Source organism: Alexandromys fortis, unplaced genomic scaffold, assembly GCF_014885135.2.
Source record: "Alexandromys fortis isolate MF-2015 unplaced genomic scaffold, M_Fortis_MF-2015_v1.1 scaffold_116, whole genome shotgun sequence".
Classification (NCBI taxonomy): Eukaryota; Metazoa; Chordata; class Mammalia; order Rodentia; family Cricetidae; genus Alexandromys; species Alexandromys fortis.
In genome coordinates, this window is record NW_026067998.1 from 1,895,431 (window position 1) to 1,920,315 (window position 24,885).

The window sequence follows — 24,885 nt, forward strand, 5'->3', positions numbered from 1 at the left end:
ATCTCACCTAAAAGTGTAGGCAGCAAAATGATTCCAAGAAATTTCCCAAAATTATAATGAAGTTTTTATAGCAGAACAAAAACCACCTGGAACTATTATTTATTTTGCAAAGCAAAGTACGACCTTTTAATAAAAAAAAACCCTTCACCTTCAATTTTATTAAGCAATATTAAAAAGCAGTTCAGCTTCTGGGACACATGGGAATATAGTGCACATATCATTTATATGCAGTTGTGCATAAATCATTTCTCTTTTTTTCCAGATGAATAGAATCAGAACTCCATGGCTCTTTCAGAAAATACCCACTTAACTCTCAAGAATAGCTCTATAAAAGAATGCTTATCAAATTCTCTAGAATAAAAATCAGCTCTAAATATGAAGACTTGGCCATTCTATGGACATTCTTCAACCCTTTGACTTAATGGACTTAATACCATTGTCATCATTATTACTTAAAATAAACGTAATAATGGCTGTGTCTTGGGAAAAATAATAAATTAACTGTCAGAGTCTGTGAATGTGAATTGAAGTCTAATTTTCTTAAGTTTCCTAACTGAGAGAGTTGTTATAATCAGTAGGCACTTTCTAAAAAGAGATGCAAGCAACCTTTAAACTTTCTACATCAACTGTACTCAAAGACTCAAGGTAGAAGGGAGTGGGAAACCCGTATTGGGCAACAACTAAGAAGAACCTGACCTCAGGCTTGGACACTTTCTTATCAAAGTACTGCTGATGTAAGAAGGTCACTTAATATTTCTTGGGTTCTTTGCCTGAAAAATGGGCATCGTGTGCTTATTGCTGAATTCTTCAAGCAGCAAAGTAAAGATTGCAGATCAGATTGCTCTGCAAAGAGTAAAATGTAAGAGTACATTATTAGTACATACTAGTATATCTCAGATGTGTCTCTCCATGGAGGTTGGTTTCATTTCTAGATCAGCCTGACTGTTATTTTCTTGGTGCTGCTAGATATGTCCCTATCATCTGTCTTTCTAGGCCTTTCTGCTTGTAAAACTAAATTGATCTTCACTTCATACAAATATTTTTGGAATACATGAATGTTTCAAAAGTTCTCTGAGACAGCACAAAAAAAAAAAAAAAGGAACCAGCCTGCAAATTCAAACTACCAGTAAGGGTTTCATTACACTAAAGAATTACTACATCTCTCTGGAATTTGTATGGTTTTTCTGTCCTCAGAACACATGCAGAGTGAATTGGATGAGGTGCCTGGTTCTTGAGAGTTGTTGCAAACTATCGCCTACACACAATGGATGGAGAACCTAGGGATTCTGTTAGGAGATCGCCGGATGCTATTGCTCTTTTCTGCATTCGTAATGAGTAGATTAACTTAGTCCTCCCAAATTATTTGAAACTAGATACAGGAATATAAGCTTAATGTATGTACTTACTAAACACAAAATTCCATGGTATGCACCAACAGGCAGTTTAGATCGGAGTCTCCTTGAGTTGGGTGCATTTTGCAAGAGAAGAGGGACACCTGTGTGTTTCAATTAGTTTCAAGGGATCTCAGCAAGTTTCAATGGATTAATCAAATTCTAGCTTTTGGGGGGAAGGATTTACTTAAAATCAAATTGATCTGTTGTTCTCATATTATCAGTGGCAAATCTATATTTACTCTGCTTTAGGGCTTCGGAAGAGTAATAAATTGTCACTGCTCCCGCAGTCTGCCTGAGTCTCAAGTCACACTTGAAATGAGTTTAATATTTAGGGCCCCTTTCAAAAGGAGTGTTGCTTGCAGACACTCAGTCGTAAACTTTCCCACAACAACAATGTCTAAAAAAAAATGTCACAGTGGATGCAAGATTTCATGAAGGCAGATTCAGACTGTAAATTTTCATCTTGACTTTGGGGGACAAGGAATACAATTTTACAAAAAAAGGAGTGGGGGTATTTCAGTGACCATGACATGAAGGTGAGAGTCCTCTCTGTCTGTCTCTCTCTCTCTCTCTCTCTCTCTCTCTCTCTCTCTCTCTCTCTCTCTCTCTCTCTCTCTCTCTCTCTCTCTCTCTTTCTGTCTCTTTCATATGTGTGTGTGTGTTCGTGTGCATGCATTTGCATGTATATGTGTGAACGTGTGCACGTGCGTGTGTGTGTGTGTGTGTGCGTGTGTGTGTGTGTGCGTGTGTGTGTGTGTGTGTGTGTGTGTGTGTGTGTGGGCAGTAGGGAAGAAATCTAATAGCTGCTTTCTGAGCTAATACTTTTATCCTTGTATCATTCCCACTAGGACGGACATTTTTCCTAGGCTCTGCCTTCCCTCTGCTCTGACTGGACATGGACACTTGTCCCCAGGCACACTCGGCTGCTTAGAAAAGCACACACATCACTTTTCATCCCCAGGGATTGTTGTTCTTTGTCCCTAGGGAGACATAGACTCTGATCAAACTTCAAGGCTCTGATGTTTAAATATAGATTTTTTTGCATATCAAAAGCACCATCCCATCCGTGTGGCTCTTCCTGCCAAGAGAACCAGACTGCAAATGTGACACATCAAATAAACCTTTTGGACAATAAGGTGTTAACGCAGTCTGCCAGCCAAGCCAGGGGAAAGGAGCTAACTCCCAGAAGCCACTGCCAGCAAAATTAATGCTAGAGATTTAGCATCTGGATGCTTCACCTGCCAGGCAGGCCCCTATAGGTCTTTCTCATCACTGAGCCAGATTAAAAGAGAATGATGAGCAGAAGTGGTTCTGCACCACCAGTGACAAGCAGGAACAAGGCACAAAACCAGTCTCCACTGAGAATAAGCCTCCTATCTGCTTCCAAGGCCGTGGCGAGGTGCAGGAAAGGGTGGGCAGTGGGTCCTCTGTTATGTGTCCAGACAGCACCTGACCCAAGTGAAGGAAAACTCAACAAGATTGGAGGCCACAGGGCAGGGCAAGCCGAACAAGTCCAAACTACCTCCAGGGTGCCACCTGTCAAGTTTTCACCTGAGCAGACAGGATTTTTAAACGTATTCTTTGGTTTCAGGCTGCTAGTGACATTTGTCAGGACAGTTTGCTCCCCCACTTCCTACCTTGTTTGTTTTGAACTTAACAGAAAAATCAAACTTTCCCAAATCCACATGACCCAGTGATCTTGTAGTCTTAAGAAATTCTCCAGGCTTAAGAAGCTCCAGGCTTCCTTGTCTTCATAGATGACTGGATTTTTTCATCTATTTTATAAAAACAAATTTTTTGAAAATGTGGTATTTTTTATCATGTTGTTTTAAACATTAGAAATACAATTAAAATGCTGAGGGATGGCCCAGAGCTAGGAAAACTGTACATTCTCCCCACCTGCAGGAGTCCAGTCCTGAAGCAAAGGACTGAAAAGGAAATAACAGAGAGGCAGACCAAGAGGACAGACCTAATTTGTTGGGCAAGTACCACAAAGAAATAATGAGGTCCCAGGAGAAGCATAGCTCTGATGTGGGGAATTGAATCCTTTTCCAATGCTTTCATAAGATGTGTTTTTTCTTTCTACTGCCAGATAAAGGTCTGTGTGACCAGAAAGAAAGCAAGAAGGAAGGGAGAGGAAGCGTTTGATGAAAAATGGAGGGGAACAGGTACAACACTAGGCTTGGGCTTTTGCTGAGGCTCCCTTCAAAAGTAGCCCACAGGATTTAAAACCAAGGTGTTTCAGGGAATTAGAGAGTCAAACAGGGTGGAAATATTGCAAGGGATCACTGAGCAGAAACAGCATAAAGTGGGTGGCCAAGGTGCAATGTGTGTGTATGCATGCATTGTCCCTGAAAAATAACTGCCAAATCAAATTTCAAAATTTGGATTCTCATTTCCAGAGAAGGATAATGTCCTGTTAGTGCTAGTGGCATCTCAATTTGGTTGGTGTCTTAGTTTGGGTTTTTATTGCTGGGAAACATAGTGGCATTTCATTTGTATTTTAATAAATAAAGCTTTACTGAATGTCAGAGAGGAAAACAACCCTACTGGTCTGCCTTGCAGACCAGACAGTGGTAACACACACCTTCAGTCTCAGTAGCCACACTAGCTGCAATAGAAACCAGGGAGTACATGTCTTTAATCCCAGTGGTGCATGCCTTTAATCCCAGAACAAGAGAGGATTATAAAATGGGAGGAGACAGCTCTCAGTCACAGTATCCTGAAATCCCTGGAGACAGGATCTCCATTTTGGACTGAGGTAGAGATAAGAGCCAGTGCCTGGTTACTTTGCTTTTTTGGATCTTCAGGTTGAACCTCAGATTCTCTCTCTGAATTTTTATTAATCTCACATCAGGGAAGAGATACCATGACCAAAGCAACTTATAAAGAAAGCATTTACTTGGGGTGGCTTGCTTAGAGTTTCAGAGGTTCGGTCAATTGTCATCATGGTTGAGAGTGTGCAGGCAGACTTTGTGCTGGCTACATCTTGGCTCGCAGAGAATAGAAAGTTGACTGACTGTCGCACTGTAGGAAGTTTGAGCCAAAGAGGTCTCACAGCCTGCCTCTATAGTGACAAACTTCCTCCAAAAGGTCACACCTTCTATAAGAGTGCCACTCCTTTTGGAGGCTTGATTTTCTTTCAAACCACCACAGTTAGTCAGCTCTTACTTGGTATTTAAAAGATGCCTACCCAGGCAAAACAATGACACTTTCCTCTACTTCTTCCTTCCTAGTTATTACATGACTCTAGTCTTTTTTCTTATTTCTTTGCTTTGTTTTGTTATTCAAGACAGGGTTTTTCTTTAGCTTTGGAGCCTGTTCTGGAAGTAGCTTTTGTAGACCAAGCAGGCCTCAAACTCATAGAGATCTGTCTGCTTCTGCCTCCCGAGTGCTGGGATTAAAGGTGTGTGCTACCACTGCCAGGCCCAAAGGTTGTTTGTGCCAATTAACTTGAGTGTTTTTTTTTTTTGGTCTTTTTTTGTTATTTTGTTCTTTATTTTATTTAACACAGAATCCAGGGCCCTGCATTTGCTAGGCAAGCACTCTACCACTGAGCTAAATCCCCAACTCCATGACTCTAGTCTTTAAAAGAACTATCATCCTACATTGTATAGGAGAGTCCGTTTGTTCTTGATATTACGGTTAAATTATTCAAAATTATTCACAGCACTTATTTTGTCTGCCTACTGCCCTGCTATGAATTGTGTTTCTCTCTTGTATTCAGAGAGAACTGGATGTATCTGTGGATGTGCCCTTTTTGAGATCACAAGCTTAAAAAGAACAAGAACTGAACAAAACTGACATTTTAAGGAAAACATGACCCCTTCTGGAAAGCACATGAATAAGTGACCAAAATGAGCCCACCAATAACCACAAACGTGCATTGTGAAGCATACCTTGTTACTTAATAAAACTGATATTCTCAATCCCCTTAGCTCCATGGTGCAGAATCAAAGCCATGATGAATGTTTCTAGAAGCCTCGGGTTGAAAAAGAGAATACCTTCACAACGGCTACTTCTGGTGGTAGTCAACTTTACCCACTTTACTACATTTGGAATTAAATAAAACCAAAAGATCTGGGTATACTTGTGACGGGGGTTTCTTTTACTGACTTATTTGAAGTGGGAAGATCCACCTTAAATCCAGGTCTTTCAAGGTGGGAAATAAGCCTTAAATCGGAGCCATCCCTTCTAGTGGCAGCCTATACAAAGAACACAGAAGAAGGAAGCGCTTGCTCTTTGTCTGCTTGCCCTTGGTTTTGCTGGCAAGTACATTCCTTCCCTAGTATTAGAGCTTGCTTTTTTAGAATTGAGATAGATATTGAAGACCAGCTATAACATTCAATTCTGTGGACTGAAAATTACAGGATTCTTGGACTTTCTGTTGGTAGACAGCCATTGCTGGACTAGCTAGGCCATAGCTTGTAAGTCAATCTAATACATCTCATATATGTATAATAGACTCTATATAGATATAATATATATTAATTTAATATAAATTATATATATTTATAATATATATGTATGTGTGGTATATGTATAAGTATATATATACATAGATTTTTTCCTATCAGTTCTGTTCCTCTAGAGAACACTGACTAATACATCCCAAAACCTAGACTCTGGTAGCAATAAGAACTTCCCAAAATGAAATAGGATATAAAGTCTCTGTGGGTTTCTGTTGTCCTCCACCATGACCTTCTAACATAAGAACATATGTAATTTCTTTTATTATAGAAAATCATTGCTTTTCTTATGTAGATATAACAAAAAACTATATACAAAAGATAAAGAATATTTGAACCTTCTATAAAAGACTCGTTTCCTCCTATCATATCAAGAATTCATGGGATTTTTTTTGATATTTTATTTAACAAAAATATAGCAAAACTCTTATGATGAAAAGACCTTATGTGTGAATGTGAGTGTTGGGTGGATGATTTTACAATTGTGAACAACCACACCCAGATTATTCGCTGTGGTAGATCAAAACCCACATCTTCACATATGCTAGGCAAAGAGAACTGTTTCTTAATGGTAAAGTCAGATGAGCATGCAATAATATAAGTATTGAAGACTATAATTAGTTATAATCAAGAACAATTTTAGTCTTTATATCTCTCAAAATAGATGCATCTAGTTGCTAAAGTCTCAATGTGAATATTTGTTTCTCGATTTTATAGAACCTAATATAAAATGCATAGGGAAGAAAAAATAATTTCTATTCATTTAAAAGAAATCTACCAAGTCCTAAATGTGTTCATTCAATCGTCAAGTATTTATAATACATTATGTTGCTCTTTAAATAGTGATCAAATATATGAGATGTTTGAATGTCATAGGAAATATAAAATACATGGGAATAGAAATGTTTTAGCATTTAAATCATAATGTGTAAAGCTTTCTCATGTCATTTGTTTCATTTAAACAGAAAAACATATTTTGCTGGGAAACAAAATTGCATTCAGAGAAGTTAGGTGAATTGGTATAATAATAGCTAAGGATATACCAGAGTTAGAGTTCAAGCTGTAGTTTCTATTTCTATCTCTATTATTTTTACTTATTCTTCCAGTATTGGTGATTAATCTGAAGACCTCGTATACAGAAGAAATGTACTCTACCACGTTCTCAGTCCCAAGTCCATAGTCTCTAATCCACATTTAAATTTCCTACAGGATGGAAATTAGTGGGATATACAACTACCCTATGGTAGAGGGCAGAAGAACATATGCTGATATGGGATTCCCCTCTGTATGCTGGGAATATCATTGGTTAATGGATAAAGAAACTGTCTTGAGCCTGTGATAGGGTAGAATGGAGCTGGGCAGGGAAGACTATGCTTAATGCTGGGAGAAAGGAGGCAGAGTCAGAGAGAAGCCACTAAACTGAATGCTGGGAGAAAGGAGGTAGAGTCAGAGAGAAGCCATGTAGCACCACCAGAGACGGATGCAGGAACTTTAGCCTGTAAACCATAGCCATGTGGCCATACACAGATTAATAGAAATGGGTTAAATTAATATGTAAGAGTTAGTCAATAAGAAGCTAGAGCTAATGGGCCAAGCAGTGATTTAATAATACAGTTTCTGTGTGATTATTTCAGGGCTAAGAGGCTGGGAACCAACAAGCGTGCATCCTTACAACAATATTCAATAAAGATACTTGGCACAGGATATGTTAATTTAGATAAAACTCTTGATTATCTATGTATTTTCTATAAAGTTGTTTCAATATTTATATTTTGTGCTCTATTGGTTGTATTTCACAATAAAGAAATTTTGAAAATTAAAGCAGTTTAATTTCCACTATTCATTGAGTAACTGGTGGCAGGAGTGAGAATGGCTCCCAATAATCTCATATATTTTAATGCCTAATCACCAGAGAGTGGCACAATTTGAAAAGAATTAGGAGGTGTGGGCCTTTTGGAGGAAGTATGTAACTGGGAGTGGGCTTTAAGCTTTGAATCCCCTCCCCATCCACTGTTTGCAATCAGGATGTAGCTCTCAGACTCCTGTCCAGCACCACTCTTACCTTTTGACATGCTTCCTGCCATGATGATAATGGACTAAGCCTCTGAAACCGTAAGCAAGTTCCAAGTTAAATATTTTCTTTCAAAGAGCTGCGCTGGTCGTGGGGTCACTTCCCAGCAACAGAACAGTGACTAGGACAGCAATGGCATCTAAATAAGCATCTTGTGCAGAATGCTACACTGGCGGCAAAGATAGATCTGTATAGTTATATCAGTCAGCAAATGATGACTCCTAAGATGTTTGAGGGATTGCTCATGGCTCTAGTTCCTTTAATTCCCTCCCTTGGATTTTTTTTTTCAAAGCACTTCATTATTTAGGAATTACAGGACTACTGTTGGTAGATTTCTGCTTTCATGCCAGTGCCTGACTTCTATCCCTACCTCTTGGAGACATTCCTGACAAACAGAGGTTTCCTGTATGTATTAGTGTTTTGCCTTCTGCTATCATCAGAGCTGTGCCGTATCACCCTGTTTATGTTCCTATGACCAACGAACATCTCTCTACCTTCTGAAGAGTAAGTATTCCATAAAATTGAAAGCATGAATATGTCTGGGATGAACAAGTCATCATAATGTGATGCTGAGCATCAGGGGACATCCATGCAATTGTAGAGAAGAATAGGCTTGAGATAGCTGAGAACAGCAGGAAGCGTGTGGGTCTTTATTCACTGCTTTTGGCCTGAGTAGAACTAAAGTCTGCTTCAATTACTCAGACATTTATTTCGTGGCTCACAGCAATGCCGTGTTATTGGATGAGGAAATAGACTCTTGAAAGCCAGCTGAACCACATTACATAAAGGATGTCAAAAAACAGGGAATGTCTGAGACTCTAACCACCATTAATACTTGCTTCCAGTTTAAAATCTGAGGATTCTCCAAATCTGTCCGAAAGAAGGGATAATCCAGAGAAAATACCAATTCTGCTTCCAGGTAAACAACTTATTGGGACACATTCTGCTCAATCAAGAATTAAGAAAACAAGGTTTAGATAGATAGATACATAGATACTTAAATAGATCATAGATAGCTGATAGATACATAGATCCATAAGTAAGAATGGAACATATAAAGACCACAATTTGAAAGAAAGAAACTAGAAACTAAAGTAAAAGCTTAAACATATTTTTACAAAAATATATTACATTAAATGATATGTTTTTTATTGTTTAAAATAGATTTTTATTCCTTGTGAAATTCAAGAAAACATAGATGCTACAAAATAATATGATGGTAGGCATTAAGTGATCTGAATCAATCAGACAACGAAGAAAGAAAATATAATAATATAAAGTCATAATATGATTAAATCATTCATTCAATATACAATTATGGAGATCTAAGCAACCTCAGGTGGAAAAAAAGAGCATGATTTTCTAAACAATCCTTTACACACACACACACACACACACACACACACAAAACCCTTGAAAAGCAATTCAAAAATACAAAAGCACAAAAAAGGAAAATTGTCTTTAAATAAAGATGATTCAGATGAAAACTGGAAAGTAAACTTGTATATCATAAACTGATGAATGATTTTTTTTGCAGAAAAGAATGGAACAAGTCATATGTGACAAATAATGAGCAGTATAAAAAATAAAGAATCCCCAACAAGATAAAGCTTGCTTATGTTTCCCAAAAGATTAAAAACATCCCTTATTTCCTCTTGAGTTACTCAAGGAAATGAAGGGAACTTTCTAACATGGGCTTTGGCATTGCTATTTTCTTACCATATGTTGGTCAAGTTTTTGAAATTAAAAAAAGAAAAAAAAGAAAAAAAAAGGGGAAATCTTATACATCAGCTGAGACCAGGCTAGAGCATGCAGGATCCTCACTTCCAGAATGAATATATAGATATTATGGCCTGCTCTACGGTCTTAAAAACCACTACAAAAGAAAGAAAAATATTAAGAATATTTGTAAAAAGTTACCCTGAAAGCCTTTTTTAGTCAAGCTATGATATAAGAACTGAGATGAAGCCAATTGATAGTGATGCACACCTTTAATCCCAACTCTTGGGAGGCCGAGGCAGTTGACTCTCTATGAGTTCAAGGCCAGATTTGTCAGTAGAGCTAGTTCTAAGACAACCAAAGCTTAAATAAATAAATAAATAAATAAATAAATAAATACCCTGTCTCAAAAAAGATGAAAGAAAATTAATTTTAGTAAAAGTAATTTTAGTAATTTTAGAAACTATCTCCCAGTGTTCTCCCATACTCCCAAAAAAAATGTTAACTGTTTGAGAGCTCTGATTTGAAAAGAACCAAGAAAAGGTCAAATTACAATAACAAAAAGAAAAAAAGGAAGGAATGAAAAAAGGAAGGAAGATACAAATTTATCCCAACTGAACCTGTTTGCAAAAATAAAAAAATAACTATAAAATATGTCTTAAATAAGCACTTGATGTTAAGATATAACTTATTCACAGCCTTTCAGTTCCAACTCTCATCTGAGAAAACCCATGACGTCAAATGGGATGTAATCAGGAAGTCAATGGCAAGGGCCAAATAAATATGCTTTAAAAAAAAATCATTTAAAGCACCTTTTAAAGTGTTGTTTTCAGATATTATTTTACTATCATGTTATTACACATTAAAACCAAAATGAATACATGCCATATAATAATAAAAAAACACAATTGGAAGCCAAAATTGGCACATGACTGTAAAACTAGCATTTGGGAGGTAGAGAGCCAGGTGGATATCTCTGGGTTTAAAGTCAGCCTGGTATCATAGTGAATTCCAAAACAGCCAGAACTACATAGAGAGACTCTGCCTCAAAAATAAATTAAAGTAAAATAAAGAAATAGAAATTTTCAAATAAGAAAAACGTTTGAATAGTGAAATATAGAAATCTCCCAACAAAGTGAAAAGGTGAGATGAAAAATGTTATAATAATAAACGCTCTGCTCGAAGATAATTTTTCATTTTGGGTACAGGAAAAAGTCTCACAGCAATAGGTCTCCCTATTATTTTCTTTAAAAATAACTAGAATTAAAAGTAATTCCTTGGATAAATATTCACTACTCACACCCAAACTAGAACTGACAGATAAGGCTTGTTATTAACAAAGCATAATTTTATTCTTATTTCAAGATACATCCCATAGTAATGATATTAAGTCATAAAAACCTATATCTACATTGTATTTAGAAATACATGAAATAAGAATACAGTGAGAAGAATAAGAAAGCAAAGGAGACTAGGACTTATCCAGGCTCATGGTTTGATAAGTATTTTTTTTAAAAAAAAAAGTAAAATATCTCACTACTTAATAAGATATATTTGAAATATTTGTACTGTGTTACATGTGGAAAGTGGAAATATGCTTTTCTTAAACTTCTTGGAAACTTTTTTAAAAGTACAAATAAATGTAAAATACTACAGAAGTATTAGGGTACAGCTCCATGGTTTCTTTGAAACAAATGGTAAAATTATTAGGTAATGTCAGAAGTTAAACCAATATTTTAACTGTTTGAAAGACTGTTTCATGTCTAAATGACTTGCATTTTAAAAATAATAATAATGGGAAACTTCTCAAAGATATGGAGAAATGACCAAAGGGATTCTAAAGTGTTCTGTTTAGCTTTTAAAATGCTTGGCTTCTGATAATGAGAGAGTGAGGTGGGGGGGTAAAGAAAGAAAAAGAAGGGATGAACATTATATAAATTTTTCATCCCATAAATTAAGAATTGAAACACAAAAGGGTAATTTAAAAAATTAAATAAAGAAACTGATTGTTTCAGAGAAGATCTTACTAATTTAATATTAAAAATAAAAAGTAGAATTAATCGGTCCAAGTAGGGTAATACATTAAAATAGCTATTCTAAAATTAAAGAACAATTTGAAGTAAAATCCTAACACAAACACCTACAATTTAGAAGGAAATATCAAAGTACAGAAGCAATTGAACTTCCACTTAAGAGTCTATATTAAGACTTTGAAACTGCCAATGAAACAAATGGGTTTTTCCTCCCTAAGGAAATGCAATTTACAAAATTGACCCAGAAATATATGCCATGGAAAGAACCAAAAGTTAATATATTACTTTACAAAATAATACCAAGTGTGCTGAATACTTTTTAAAAGAATGTTAATAGCCAAGAAATGTTTAAGTCCAATAAAAAATTAGAATCGCTTCATATATCTAAGAGAGAGGCAGAGGAAGGAACAGGTGAATTTGAAAAGTGTAAGAAAATCTATGAAATTATGGTATTATCTTTTACAAATCTCACAAGTCATAAGATTTCATTTGATGATGCCATAGAAATCTTTTTTATGTTGAGAAATAAGTTTACAAATCAAAGATATAATTGAAAAATATAGTTAACAAAATAGCTACCTCAATAAATGCTAAAGGAATTTGCTAAAATTCTCAACAAAGGAGCAAGGACTTGCCCTCATCTTTCCCCTCAATCCCTAAAAAAAATGTAAGATCACATCTCATAGTCAGGAAATCTCTGGAAGATCACAGAAAGAATCTTTAAGGCGTCTGGTCTGCATTTGCTCCTCCACCTCAATGTGCAGTGTTCAACTGGAGCCGAAACCCAGCTGCTGACTGCAAAGTTACTGCCCATTTACCTGCTGAAGGAACTTGATTCAAACCAGTTCCCTCATGTTCAGCCATATAAAGAGAGGTTAATGAAGGCTTGTAAGCATCATTGTCTTGCCCAAATGCTAAGAGGACTGTGAACAGACAGACTTCAGTACGAAGTTCTTCTTGAACTATCTCAAACAGTGTAACCAGGCCTTAATATTTTCTAAGGAGGACAGCATTTCAAGAGGAGGTAGTAAGTCCTGTATAATTCGGGAGCAGCCTCCTCTGTGGTCCCTCTTGGAACTGCTGAGGTATTCACTAGGACTCCCCTGCCCTGTCCTATTTTCTTCTGCTTCCAATGCCCATCCCAAGACTGCTCTCGTTAACCATTAAGCAAGGCAGACACCTTAGGTCTTTGGCGACCACTCAAGTACCTCCAGAGATGGTCCCTTTGTTTTAGTTAATCCTCTGCAGAGAAACTCATGAGTCACCTAAGGTCATGGAGTCTTTCCACTCGTGAGCCTGTATTAAACTTCACAAATCATAATACTAAGCAAAGCATGCCCAAAAGTACTTGCATCTGCTCTTTCTTTAAATTGAGCATGCTCAGAATGTGACATGTGCTTGCCCAAGTGAGTAAGCAAAGGTTCCTTTAATTAAATCATTGTATTTTTTCTGTTCACAAAGAGCAGTTCTTCAGCCACTGGTCCTCCTCCAGCATGCTCCTGGTCATAATGTTTTCACAACTCTTTCTCTTCTTTCTTCTCCAGCTTGTTTTTTTTGGAATTTGCTGTTGTTTTTTCTGTTTCTGTTATAGTTGTTTTTCATTCAACAAAATGGCCATCCACATTTTTATTCGGTTTTATTCCACACTTTTATAAAGCAAGACTTCCACTCAGAGTCTCATTCCGAGAGAAAAAAAAACATAGAACATTATAACATATAATAAGGTTATCTTATTATCTGTGCCTCACTCTAGCACCTAAACCATATAATTAAACTTGGGGTCAGGGTTAGTAAATGCGTCAGATGTTGGTGTCAACTATAGGACAGAAGATTCGCCTCCTGTTTCTGCTGACTTGTTCTGAGCCTCTGTAACTCTTCTGTAAAGATGAGAACATGGATGCAAAGGATATGGAAGGTCCTTCCCAGATCCAAAAGGGAGACAGCCACATCATCACAGGTGCATCCTACATTCAGAGCTCTCATACCCACAAAACCTTTCGGCTAATTTTATGCATTACATGTTTAATGCAATGTGAGATAAAAGAAAACAAATTATCATATCACTTGAGGTTGGATCTAGAAATCTAGAGATCTAAGAGAATCTGGAGAGGAAATGGGTATTATTTTTATTTATTCATCTAAACAGTCATTTATTTATTAACCACTTATTGGGAAGCAACTATATGCCAGGTATCATGCTATATTTCAAATCAATGAAACATGGTTCTTTCCATCTAAAATCTCTTAAGTCAATGAGTATCATGTGTGACGAAATAGTGTGATAATGACCTATTGATGAAAGGTCAACCATGGTATGCAATGAACTCTGTTAAGATACTTACTCTAACTCATTCTGAAGGGTTCAAGAATTGCCCCCCCCAAGTGGTTAACACTCCTGATATAAGAACTGGAAGACCTTTGTATACATGAGGCAGTATATATATAAAAACACAGTTACGACATCAATACAAATTTTTATATAACTATTCTAAATATTGGCTCAGTGTCCCAGATCATGATAAGGGGTGATATCAGTAAAAGCTAGCAAATCCCTTCAGATATTCCACAGACCAGTAGTTCCTGGGACTCCTGTTCTCACCTAGCTGAGGAGGCTCTAAATGTAGGGTCTGAAAAAGAAAGGTTGAAACCAGTATGACTGGGTTGATTGGCAGACGGGATGTGCATATGACTGGGCTCCCTTAGCTTATACCTGGATCAATCCTGCTTTTCTCCTCCCATCCTAGCGTAATTAGATATCTACAGGTGGATCATTCAATTCAAGCTTGTGAAGGATAAATTGTTTCAGACATCTTAGTCACAGGAGAATGTGGCTCTAGGGATGCAGGGGAAAACATGGAATAAGGACCTTCCTAAGGGGGAGTGGCTCTGAGCTCTACTACTAATTCAGTTGTATCCAAACTACACATACAATCTCTACCAGGGAATTCTTCTAAAGAGCAAGGTTTACCAAATGGAAGCAAGAAAACCACCTAATGCCCTAAACTACACTGACATGCTAAAACAGATCATTGAAGAATACATGCTGGTAGCTGTATAAAGTAGGTAGCAGGAAAAAACAATCCAGACAGAAAGATAGCAAACACCCTAAGTAAGATAATGGCATGATGGCCAACATTTGAGAAACACCAAAGTAAAATTTATATAACATGTTAATTACTTTATCATGGTAAGGCTAAAATGCAGCTAAGTTATGGATGACACCTGTGTGAACTGCTAAAGCAAAACCCTTGGATTCATGCCATGAATGCTCTACTATTTAACAGCTTAGGAAAATTCTCCACAAAGGACTAGAGAATTGGGTGAAAAGGGCAAATCTCCTGCCTACATGCATAATAATAATAGATTGTGGCCAACTTATAAGCATGTTCAGTTTCACTAAACTTTATTAGGCTTATTTAAATTATATAACTATATCTCAGCAAAGAAATCTATGACTCTTGAGTCCCACAAATCATAGTGAGGTACAAATTTATTAGCATTATATATGTTTTAGTTATATTTCTAAATAATGATAATAAATTCAACACCAATGAAATGAAGCTTATATAATTTTGAGAAGTATCTTTCAAAACAAAGAATATAAAATTGAATATAAAAATTGAATTTACTTAGGAAGAAAAAATAATAAATTACATTTTCAAAACCATAAAAATATAACCAAAAATTTTAACACTATATACCTATTAATAATTACCTGCTTATAATGCCTCTTACATCGTTTTCTGTTTAACAACATACTCTCTTATCTCTTCACACACTCCCATAAGATCATTTTTCTTGGTTCCTCGGGTTCTATAACATCACCACTTTCGATATTTTGAAATAGTAAGTTTTTTGAGAGGGAGGGGTGAAGGAAAAGGAAGGCTGTGAGATGGAATATAAGAACTCTATCAGGGACTCTGGTCCTCTCTTGTGAGATTTCAGCATTTCCCACAGGGTGATCACCAAACTATCTCCAGACATTACCAGGTGGGGCAAAATTACACCAAGTGAGACTCACTCTCCTGGTAGCAAGAAAGATATGTCTCAGACAGCTCTGGCTGAAGTAACAAACACAGTAGACAAAGGCACTGAACTGATAACAATTATCTTCTCATAGTTCTAAAGACTACGTTGCAGATCAGTTTTCCAGCATGTACAAGTTGGAATCAATTCTCAATAGGCACCTGTGAGTATTCTAAATAAAAAAAAAATCTATGTACAACAATGAAAAGGAAATTTTTTTAAAAACTCAAAATTATTATTCAAGACAGGTTAGGGGGTTGGTAAGAGGGGGACAGAATTCTAGCCAAGAGGTTGTGGTAAGGTAAACCCCTAATTTAGGACATGGAGATGAAGATTATGAAGATCAGAAGCTAGACTCTTAGTAAGCAAACTGACTCCTTTGGTTCCTACTGCCAATTGAAAGACTGCATTATGAGCCCAGTATCTTAAGATGCCATGGGGAGAGGGGAGCAGATATAGAAACACTAGCAGAGTTCCACAGTCTCAAAGACTGGGCCTGGGAAAGACAGGCCTGATGTGAGATTCCCCTCTGTAATCGATGACTACCATTGGTTAATAAAGAACTTCTTTGAGCCTATAGCAGAGCAGGGCAGAACAGAGGTAGGCGGGGAAAACTAAACTGAATGCTGGGAGAAAGAAAGGCAGAGTCAGGGAGAAGTCATGTAGCCATGCAGGACATAGACTCCAGAACATACTAGAAATAGGTTCAATTAAGTTATAAGAATTAGCCAATAAGAAGATAGAGCTAATGGGCCAAGCAGTGATTTAAATAATAGAATTTCTGTGTGGTTATTTGGGGGCTGAACAGCCGGGAACCAATAAGCAGCTCATTTACAACACAGGCCTTTATTCAATGCACTTTATCAGAACCAGACCAACTAGACAGAAACTAAAAGAAGATGGTAGCCATGTTTAGCAAGAGTCTTTACAAAGCATCCACGCTCAGAGCTCTGATTATCCCAATCACTGTCTCTGAGATATCAATGTAGTAAAAAATGAAAAGTCTAGACCAGGTGAGATCCTGAAATGCACATATAGAGTTACCAAAGAAAAAAACACAGTACCAAGGGTATACATGAAAATAATTTTAAACAAGGCAAAAGACAAGGCATAACAGCAAAAAGATAAATGCCAGCACTGCCCAGGAGAGTCAGGGACAAGTTGAGCTTGGTAATTGCAGCATGTGTATGAAGTCCAGGGAGAAGGAGGGACGTTAACACACTGCTAAATCTGCATATCTCTTTCTTTAACACTTTTAATTTACAGCCTGTGTTATTTCTGGTTCTTGGTCTCATGTTTCCCCTTTAACAATAAACAAAAACTTAAAACCCACAAGTGGGTAGACAGAATTAGGGATTCCTTCCAACTATAAATTATTTATCACTCTGTCCCACTCTCTTTTTATCTTCATTGGGATGCTTCCAAATTGACAAAGAAACCTATTTACTGCTAATTGATTAGCACTCTAAATTCATTGACACTGCAGCAGTAACAAGTGTCGCAAGTAGTTCAGCTGAGATCAGCTGTAGCACACCACAGGGAAGGAGGCAAAATGTGGCCATGGCAGGTTCCCCTTGCAGTCGGTGGACTTTCAATTTCAAGTGCGTGTGCTCCTAAACTCAATAAGACACTCTTAGTTTGGCTGAAAGACAAGCTAAAATGCCGACCTTCATCTCCATCGTACAAAGGATGGTCAATGGGAATTAAGTCAGAAGAAGGAATCCTACTTGTTCTACTTCGTGTTGGATGAAATCTCTTAACGGCATTAGACCAGGCTTGCTTTTTATTCAGTTCAGGCTCCCAAATACAGTAAGTATTAAATTTTAAAATAATTAAAATAAAAGCAACAAAATCTAGCATTGCATGAAAACTAGAAGCAATTAAAATAGATTTATTTTATAGTATTTTACAATAAATGACTTATCTATAATATTAGCCATTCAGTATACTAAAGGGTTGCTGTGGATGTTGTGAGAAAAAATTCAGAATATTTATTATCAATGCCATAGGTAATTATGATAAATCCAAAGGTCAGAGGCATAAAAGCAACCAAGGAAAAATAACTGAAATTTATAAACTTAATCACCTTTGCCCAATCTATAAAAATGACAAGTTATATATAAATATTAACATTTCTTTACTCATTCAACAAAGAGAATTTTGAGTTTCTAGTTCAAGACAAGCATTATTCTAATTGTAAGAAAAACTGACCAAAAGTCCTTATTTTTAGTGATCTAATATGTCTGTAAGTATAATATGGTTAAATAAGAAATGAAAAATGTATTTATCAAGCAGTAACAATGCTAAGAGAAAGTAATAGCATGCCATGAGTAGGTGAAGAATAGAAGCACAGGGTTCGCTATTTAATAATGAGTGGTCCCAAGAGGCCTCTCTGATACTGTGATATTTCAACAGAGACATAAAGAAGATGTGGAAATAGCCACTTCTTTATCTAGAGGAAGAAGATTCTGTTTCCAAAGAAAACGAATAATCAAAAGCCTTGAGGTTTTGAGAGCTGTTTCAAGACATTAAAGAGGGGCCGTTGTGTTGTAGTTAGAGCCAAGTGCATGGGAGAGAAAATGGGAGTCTGGCAGGGGAGCATTGAAAAGCTGATATGTAAACCCAGCATTGTAAGTAACTCAATCCCATCCTCTGTGGGATGGAAGCAAGAGAACAGCATCAGAAGGAGGACAAAGAACTGCCTGGAGGGTACTAAAATATCCAGGCAAGACCGTATTGGGAAAGAGTAGGGGAAGACACAGCAATGTCAAGCCAGGACTACCAGACTGGATTTCTCCAAAGCAGGAGGAGTAAAAGGTGGCTGAGGTTCATGCCCTGAATGCATATGGAAGAGTTTGAGACAAAGAAAATAGGAGGGTTTTGTTTTTGTTTTTTGATCATATCAAAATAGGGATGATAGTTAACTGTCTAAATGGAGATTGGAATAGTATGTGTTATGGGGCTAGCAGCCTATAATTGAGAATGGTGATTCTGGAGAGGGATGTGTCATGGAATCAAAGCAAAAGGAATAATAAGTCAATGCCTCAAATTGCTGTGGAACAATAGTTTTGTACACTATGAATATGTATTACTGTCATAGGTTAATAAAGAGCTGATTGGCCAATAGCTGGGCAGGTAGAGGTTAGGAGGGACTTGTGGACACAAAGAGCATAAGAAGAAGGGCAGATTGGGAGTCACCAGATGTGGAAAGAAGGAAGATGAACATGTCATGCTGAAAATGGTAGAGCTGAAATAAGAAATATGGGTTAATTTAAGTTATAAGAGTTAGTAACAAGCCTAAGCTCCCAGCTGAACGTTCATAATTAATAATAAGTCTCTGTGTGGTTATTTGGAAGCTGACTAGTAGAACAGAGCTGAATGCTGTCCTAATGAAAAATCCCACCTACACCAAATATCATAGAAATAGTGAAATATCAGCAAAACATGATAGTCAGAGAGCCATAGAGTGAATGATCTCAGGAAGCCAGATCCTTACACTGTGCTCTTCCATCTCTAAGATGGAGTGGGACAAATTCCGTAAATGCATGACTCAGTTTGAACAAGTTCAAAGGGTTATAATTCTCTCAAATAACGCCCCCAAAGAAAACTCCAGGGAACAACACGGTTCTTTTGTAGGCAAAAAAACCAAGGGTTACTTCAGGCTGAAGAGTGAAATTCAGAAAGCCCTATGATCTGAAGATGCTGCATAATTAGAGAGACATACTAAAAACACTAGGACTCAGGATTCCCCGGCAGGAGCTTAGAGAACTTGCTCTATCCTTCAAAACTATGCCTACCTCTCATTGTTAAAGAAAACAAATAGCAATGATCCCAAAGAACTGATTAGGAAATAAAAAGTAAAGAATTTGATATTGTGTGATGTGGTTTAAAATATAGTTTGCCTTGAAATACATCAGATGCTTAGAATATAGCATAGTCATTCACTTTATGCTTTCATACTGGGCCTCGAGATGAAATGGACAAGGAATAAACCTTTCAGCGAAAAGATGTTCATTAATCGTGTAGCTGAATGAGAGCTCTCATTGATGTGAATTAATTTACACAGCAGGAGGCCAAGAGACCTTCATTTTTATCATCTACTATGTGCAAGGTATTTTGTAAACATTGGTTGAATTAAGCTCCAAAGCAAACACAAAGGGTAAATATTTTCATCCCATTTTATAAATAACGTTAGGTGATTCAAGGAGCTCACAAAAGAGCCTGAAGCCAGTAATTGTTTCTGCCATGGGCTTGATTTGGAAACCTCTTTGTACCGCATCACTCTGTCTCCCTAGAGGCTGCTTTACACCCTGACTTTTTGCTTGGTGTTGTTTTACAGCATGATGGTGGGACCAGGATGACAGTCTAAGAATAGCCTCTGAACATGACCCATCTAGATTTTTGCTGTCTGTGACCTTTTCTCTGATTCCCACCAGCTACTGGCCTGTTTTGGTTTTCATGATGAAAACCCAAAGCCCCTTTTATCTTCCCCTCAATTCACACTTCATTCAAAACTCCCCCAAAGTATCTTTTCTAATTTCTTGTAATAGATAGATGATAGAAGATAGAAGATAGATAGATGATAGATAGATAGATAGATAGATAGATAGATAGATAGATAGATAGATAGATAGATAGAAAGATAGATAGATAGATAGATAGATAGATAGATAGATAGATAGATAGATAGATAGATAGATAGATAGATAGATAGATAGATAGATGATAGATAGATAGATAGATGATAGATAGATAGATAGATAGATAGATGATAGATAGATGATAGATAGATAGATAGATAGATAGATAGATAGATAGATAGATAGATAGATAGATAGTATTCTCTATGTAAAAGAAAATTTGAGGTTTGCTTTTCTGAGCCTGACATATTTGACTTAACATGAATGCTCCATTTTCCTGCAAAACGACTCTTATTCTTCTTTATAATTGAATAAAATTCCATTCCACTTTTATTTTCACAACTGCCATTCTAAACAAGGTCATCAGTTACCTCCAACCTAAATATTCACAATAACTCCCTTTCCATCATTTGTACTGTCGCTTTTCCCTATAATCTATTCTCCAAGTAAAGTAAGGTTTTTTGTCTGAACCTATTTATGTGTACCTTTTGACTGCCTGTGCTTCTCAGTTCACTTCCAATGCATCTGCATCCTTTCTGTAGCGTCCACCGCCTACTCATGAAAGCCAGCTCATGCCCTCGACTTCATTCTACTTGAACCAGAAGAACTCAAATTCCTTTTCTAGAACTCAGATCCTTCTCACACTTTAAAATTCCTTCAGAAATGTTGCCTCTCATACTGTGGTATGAATATTTTAAAAACTATACCTATGTATGAAATTGTCAAAAAATAAAAAAATAATTTTTGGTTTTGCAAGGCAGGTTTTTTTTTTCTTTCCAAAATGGTACACTACAACCCAAACCAGGCTAGGAACCTACCAGACCCAGCATAGCTCCCATTTTTCATCCCTGATATAGGTGATGATGGTGTCTAGTGCCATTGGTGGGAGCTCAGCTTACATTATCGTGTCATTGATAGAAAGTAGTTTTTTTTTTTAGGCCTTTTAATTGCTTTGTCGTAATTCACCAGAGTTGGCTGCCTGGATAATGGAGAAAAGACTTCCAGGCTTGACGAGAGCAAAGGTGAAAAGGCAAAACATCTTGATCTAAAGGGGAAAAGAATTAATGTGCTTTTGAGAAACCGAAAGACAAAGAAAATTAAGAGATTATTTCAGCTCCCTAGAAGATTGTGAATTCCATAGAGGTAGAGCCATACTGCCTGTGCACTGGTTCACACAGTCGGGGGCATAAAGTGCTGCATACACTGAAGTTAAGTGTGCATACAGATCAAAACTGAGCACACAAGAAAGGATGACTAACAGTAACCCTGCACACCACTGGCTAGTCCCTACACAGAACATTTTCCGCCACCTGCCCAGGGAATAGACTGTAACTGATTTTACATAGATGCATGTACCTGACTCCCTTCAACACAGATTTTACTTGCAGTCACTGATGTTTATTATAGATAATTATTATTTTCTAATCTTCTATCAAACCTGTTTCATTTCATTAATCCATAGCTGTTTCTTCTCTTTACTAACTACCTACCAAGCTTTGTTCTCCACAATATATGAAATATCATGTGGCATTATTTTGTCTAATAAGTAACTCAAATACAGAAGTATTTTTCACAACTTTTTCTGTGACCTGCTAGCCTAACAATATCCCTATAAATACATCATATATATTTATAATAATTGTAAGGCTGACTAATTTTTAATAAAATGTATTTCAAAAGTAAACACTTACACAACTTAAAATTATTATTGTGCAATGTGGAGCAAGCCAGTAAAGAGCATTTTCCCATGGGCTCTATAACACCTCCTGCCCCAAGTTCCTACCCTGCTTGACTCCCTGTCTTAACTTCCTTCAATGATGAACAGTGATGTGAAAGTGTAAGCTAAATAAACCCTTTCCTCACTGTGTTGCTTTAGTCATGGTGTTTCATCACAGCAATGACTAGGCAAGTATAATTATGTGTTAACTTTAGAAGCCAATATTGATGTCCTAGTAGAAAAGGTGAGAAATTAGTCCAGAAGTATTCCCCTTTCTGAAATTTGATAACATTAAGACCTTTACATTGTGATTAATACAATATACTTTTTAATCCAAGTTTCCTACTGTCTCAGACTAGATAAAAATCATCCTCTCTTTTTTGATTTTCTGAGAATTATTCTTGTCTTAGATTCCTTTTATCTTCCTTTTCCCTAGGCATGCACTACCCCCACATATTTTCCAGGCCAGCATTTTCTTGTCATCTAGGATTCTGCTCAATGTCACTCTCCCAAAGAAACTCTACTGACCACTAACCCTGAAGAAACTCAACACATCAGCATATTTTAATTTTTTCAAAGCCATGTTCACTATCGAGAATTCTCTAGGTCACTTTCTTCTTTCCTTTAATGCTATCAGGTAAGTCTCATGATAGAATATTTTGTTCACTGCTTCTATTTTGATCTGTGACATTTTCAAGAAGAGCTGGACATAGCTGTAGATTAGACAAAGTCTATGTCGAGTCTCAGTACAATTCCTTGTCTGAATAACTGGCATCAAAGAAGCATGTTTAACAGCTTACACTTACTAATTGTCTATCATTATCTTACCCTGAAACATTTTTATGAGTTTTCACTATTTTTCTGGAGTGTTTGTTTGCTGGTTTGTTTTTGAGGTACGGTCTTAATATATATCTCTTACTGTATTCTAACTCACATAGACCCAGTTCACTGGGTTTAAAGCTGTGGGAAACCACACCCATATTTGTTTCTTATTGCCAAATACTCTTTAAAAACAGAAATTTAATTATAATTATTACATATAAGCCTCAATAATTTTCATTCTGTACCGATTTTCTACAATAACTATTTTAATTTTTTACCATTAGTGTTTTCATACAAATCTAAACCTAAAGTGAGCAGATGATGATGAACACTAGCCAATATGTGACACCACCACCATCATTGGATGCCTTTGGATTTTTTTTTCTTTTGTTAAAATATTGGTCCATTAAGAGGCATTCACACATCAGTGGTAACCAATAGCTATCTAATTGGACTTAAAGCCTACTCAAAAGTAGAGAAATCATGCCATGTACTGAAAACAGCCAGCTTTTGAGGCTAATGAGGTCATAACCATTAGAAAAGAATTACTACCACCATTTGGCTGGACCAGCATAATTCCTTACTACATTCTAAATCTTATCCTTGTACCCACAGAAGAGAAGCCTCTTTTTAAAAGAAATGGGGGATATCACAGAAAACCACAGAGCAGATATCAATGGGTTGTGACGACCCCATCCCTAATGAATAAATCTACATCACAGTTCTTGCATCCATGATTCTTGGAACATCATAGAAAATGGGGCAAAAATATTGTAAGAACTAGAATTACAGGAAGTCTGCTGTAAAAGACTCTTTTAAAGAAATAGCTGCATAAACAAGACCAGAACAAAGGATGTGCTAATATGGAAAGAGTGGAAATTTTGTGAGATCTTACTCCTAGAAAAAGAATTACAGACAACTATTGACTGCTGAGAAAAAGAAAATTAGCCTTCTCTAGGGGTAAACCCCCTCACCGATTGTCCAAAGTAAAGTGATCAGACCTAAAACCATATACACACAAAAAAGAAAAACAAAACTCAACAGGTTATATTTATACATTGGTACATACACACATACACAACCTTAAGAATAATAATCAAATGAAAAAAAGCTATCAATTTGAGGGTAGGGGGTGTTGTGTAGGAAAGACAGGAAAGTGATGTAATTCTATTTCTGTTATCTATATATGGTAATATGTATATTAGATCCCTATCATTAAATGGGTATCTGATAAATGGAGTCTCTGAAAGCCCACCTATGGACTTTGAGGAGCACGACTCACACATCATAGATAAGGAAGGCTGAATAATGTTGATTTCAGATATGATTTCTGTGCTTAAACATTTTAAACCACTACTCTTTTCCATTCCCAAAATAAACAGCAAATCTTTAGCGATCTGAATAATTTGAGCCTAAACTAATCTAGTCTCAGCCCATCATAAACTCTCTTACTGTATCTATGACATCACTTTCATACTGGTTAAGTGTCAGGATGGTGCCCAGCACAGTTCGGTGCTATGCGAGTGTTTGACAAATGTATTAGATAAATAAACCTGTTGTGAAAATAACCCTGATAACTCTGATCTTTTTGGCTACTCAAGACACAGTGATGTTGATGGCTTAATTAGGAATAGAGCAAAACACATGTCTTAGTGTGACCAAATATGTGACCAAAATGCCTGATACCTTGAGAGCCAAGAATGTGGTTTACATCCATATAGAACTCTGAGCATTCTATAGCAGCTATGGCAAATACACAAGAAATAAACAATCTCAAATTGTGGATATCAATATTTCTCTTTATATATCATGGTTCTCCAATAGTATGGGGGCCAGGAACAGACTTCTTAGCTTTTTCTTGAAACAGGGACGGTGATGAAGAGTTGAAAGGAGAAAAGGTACACACAGGATAGTGACATAAAAAATGAGAAGGAGGAGCCACAAGTTAGCATCTGGCAACCTGTTGATGCATGTGATCTCATTAACATAGCCAA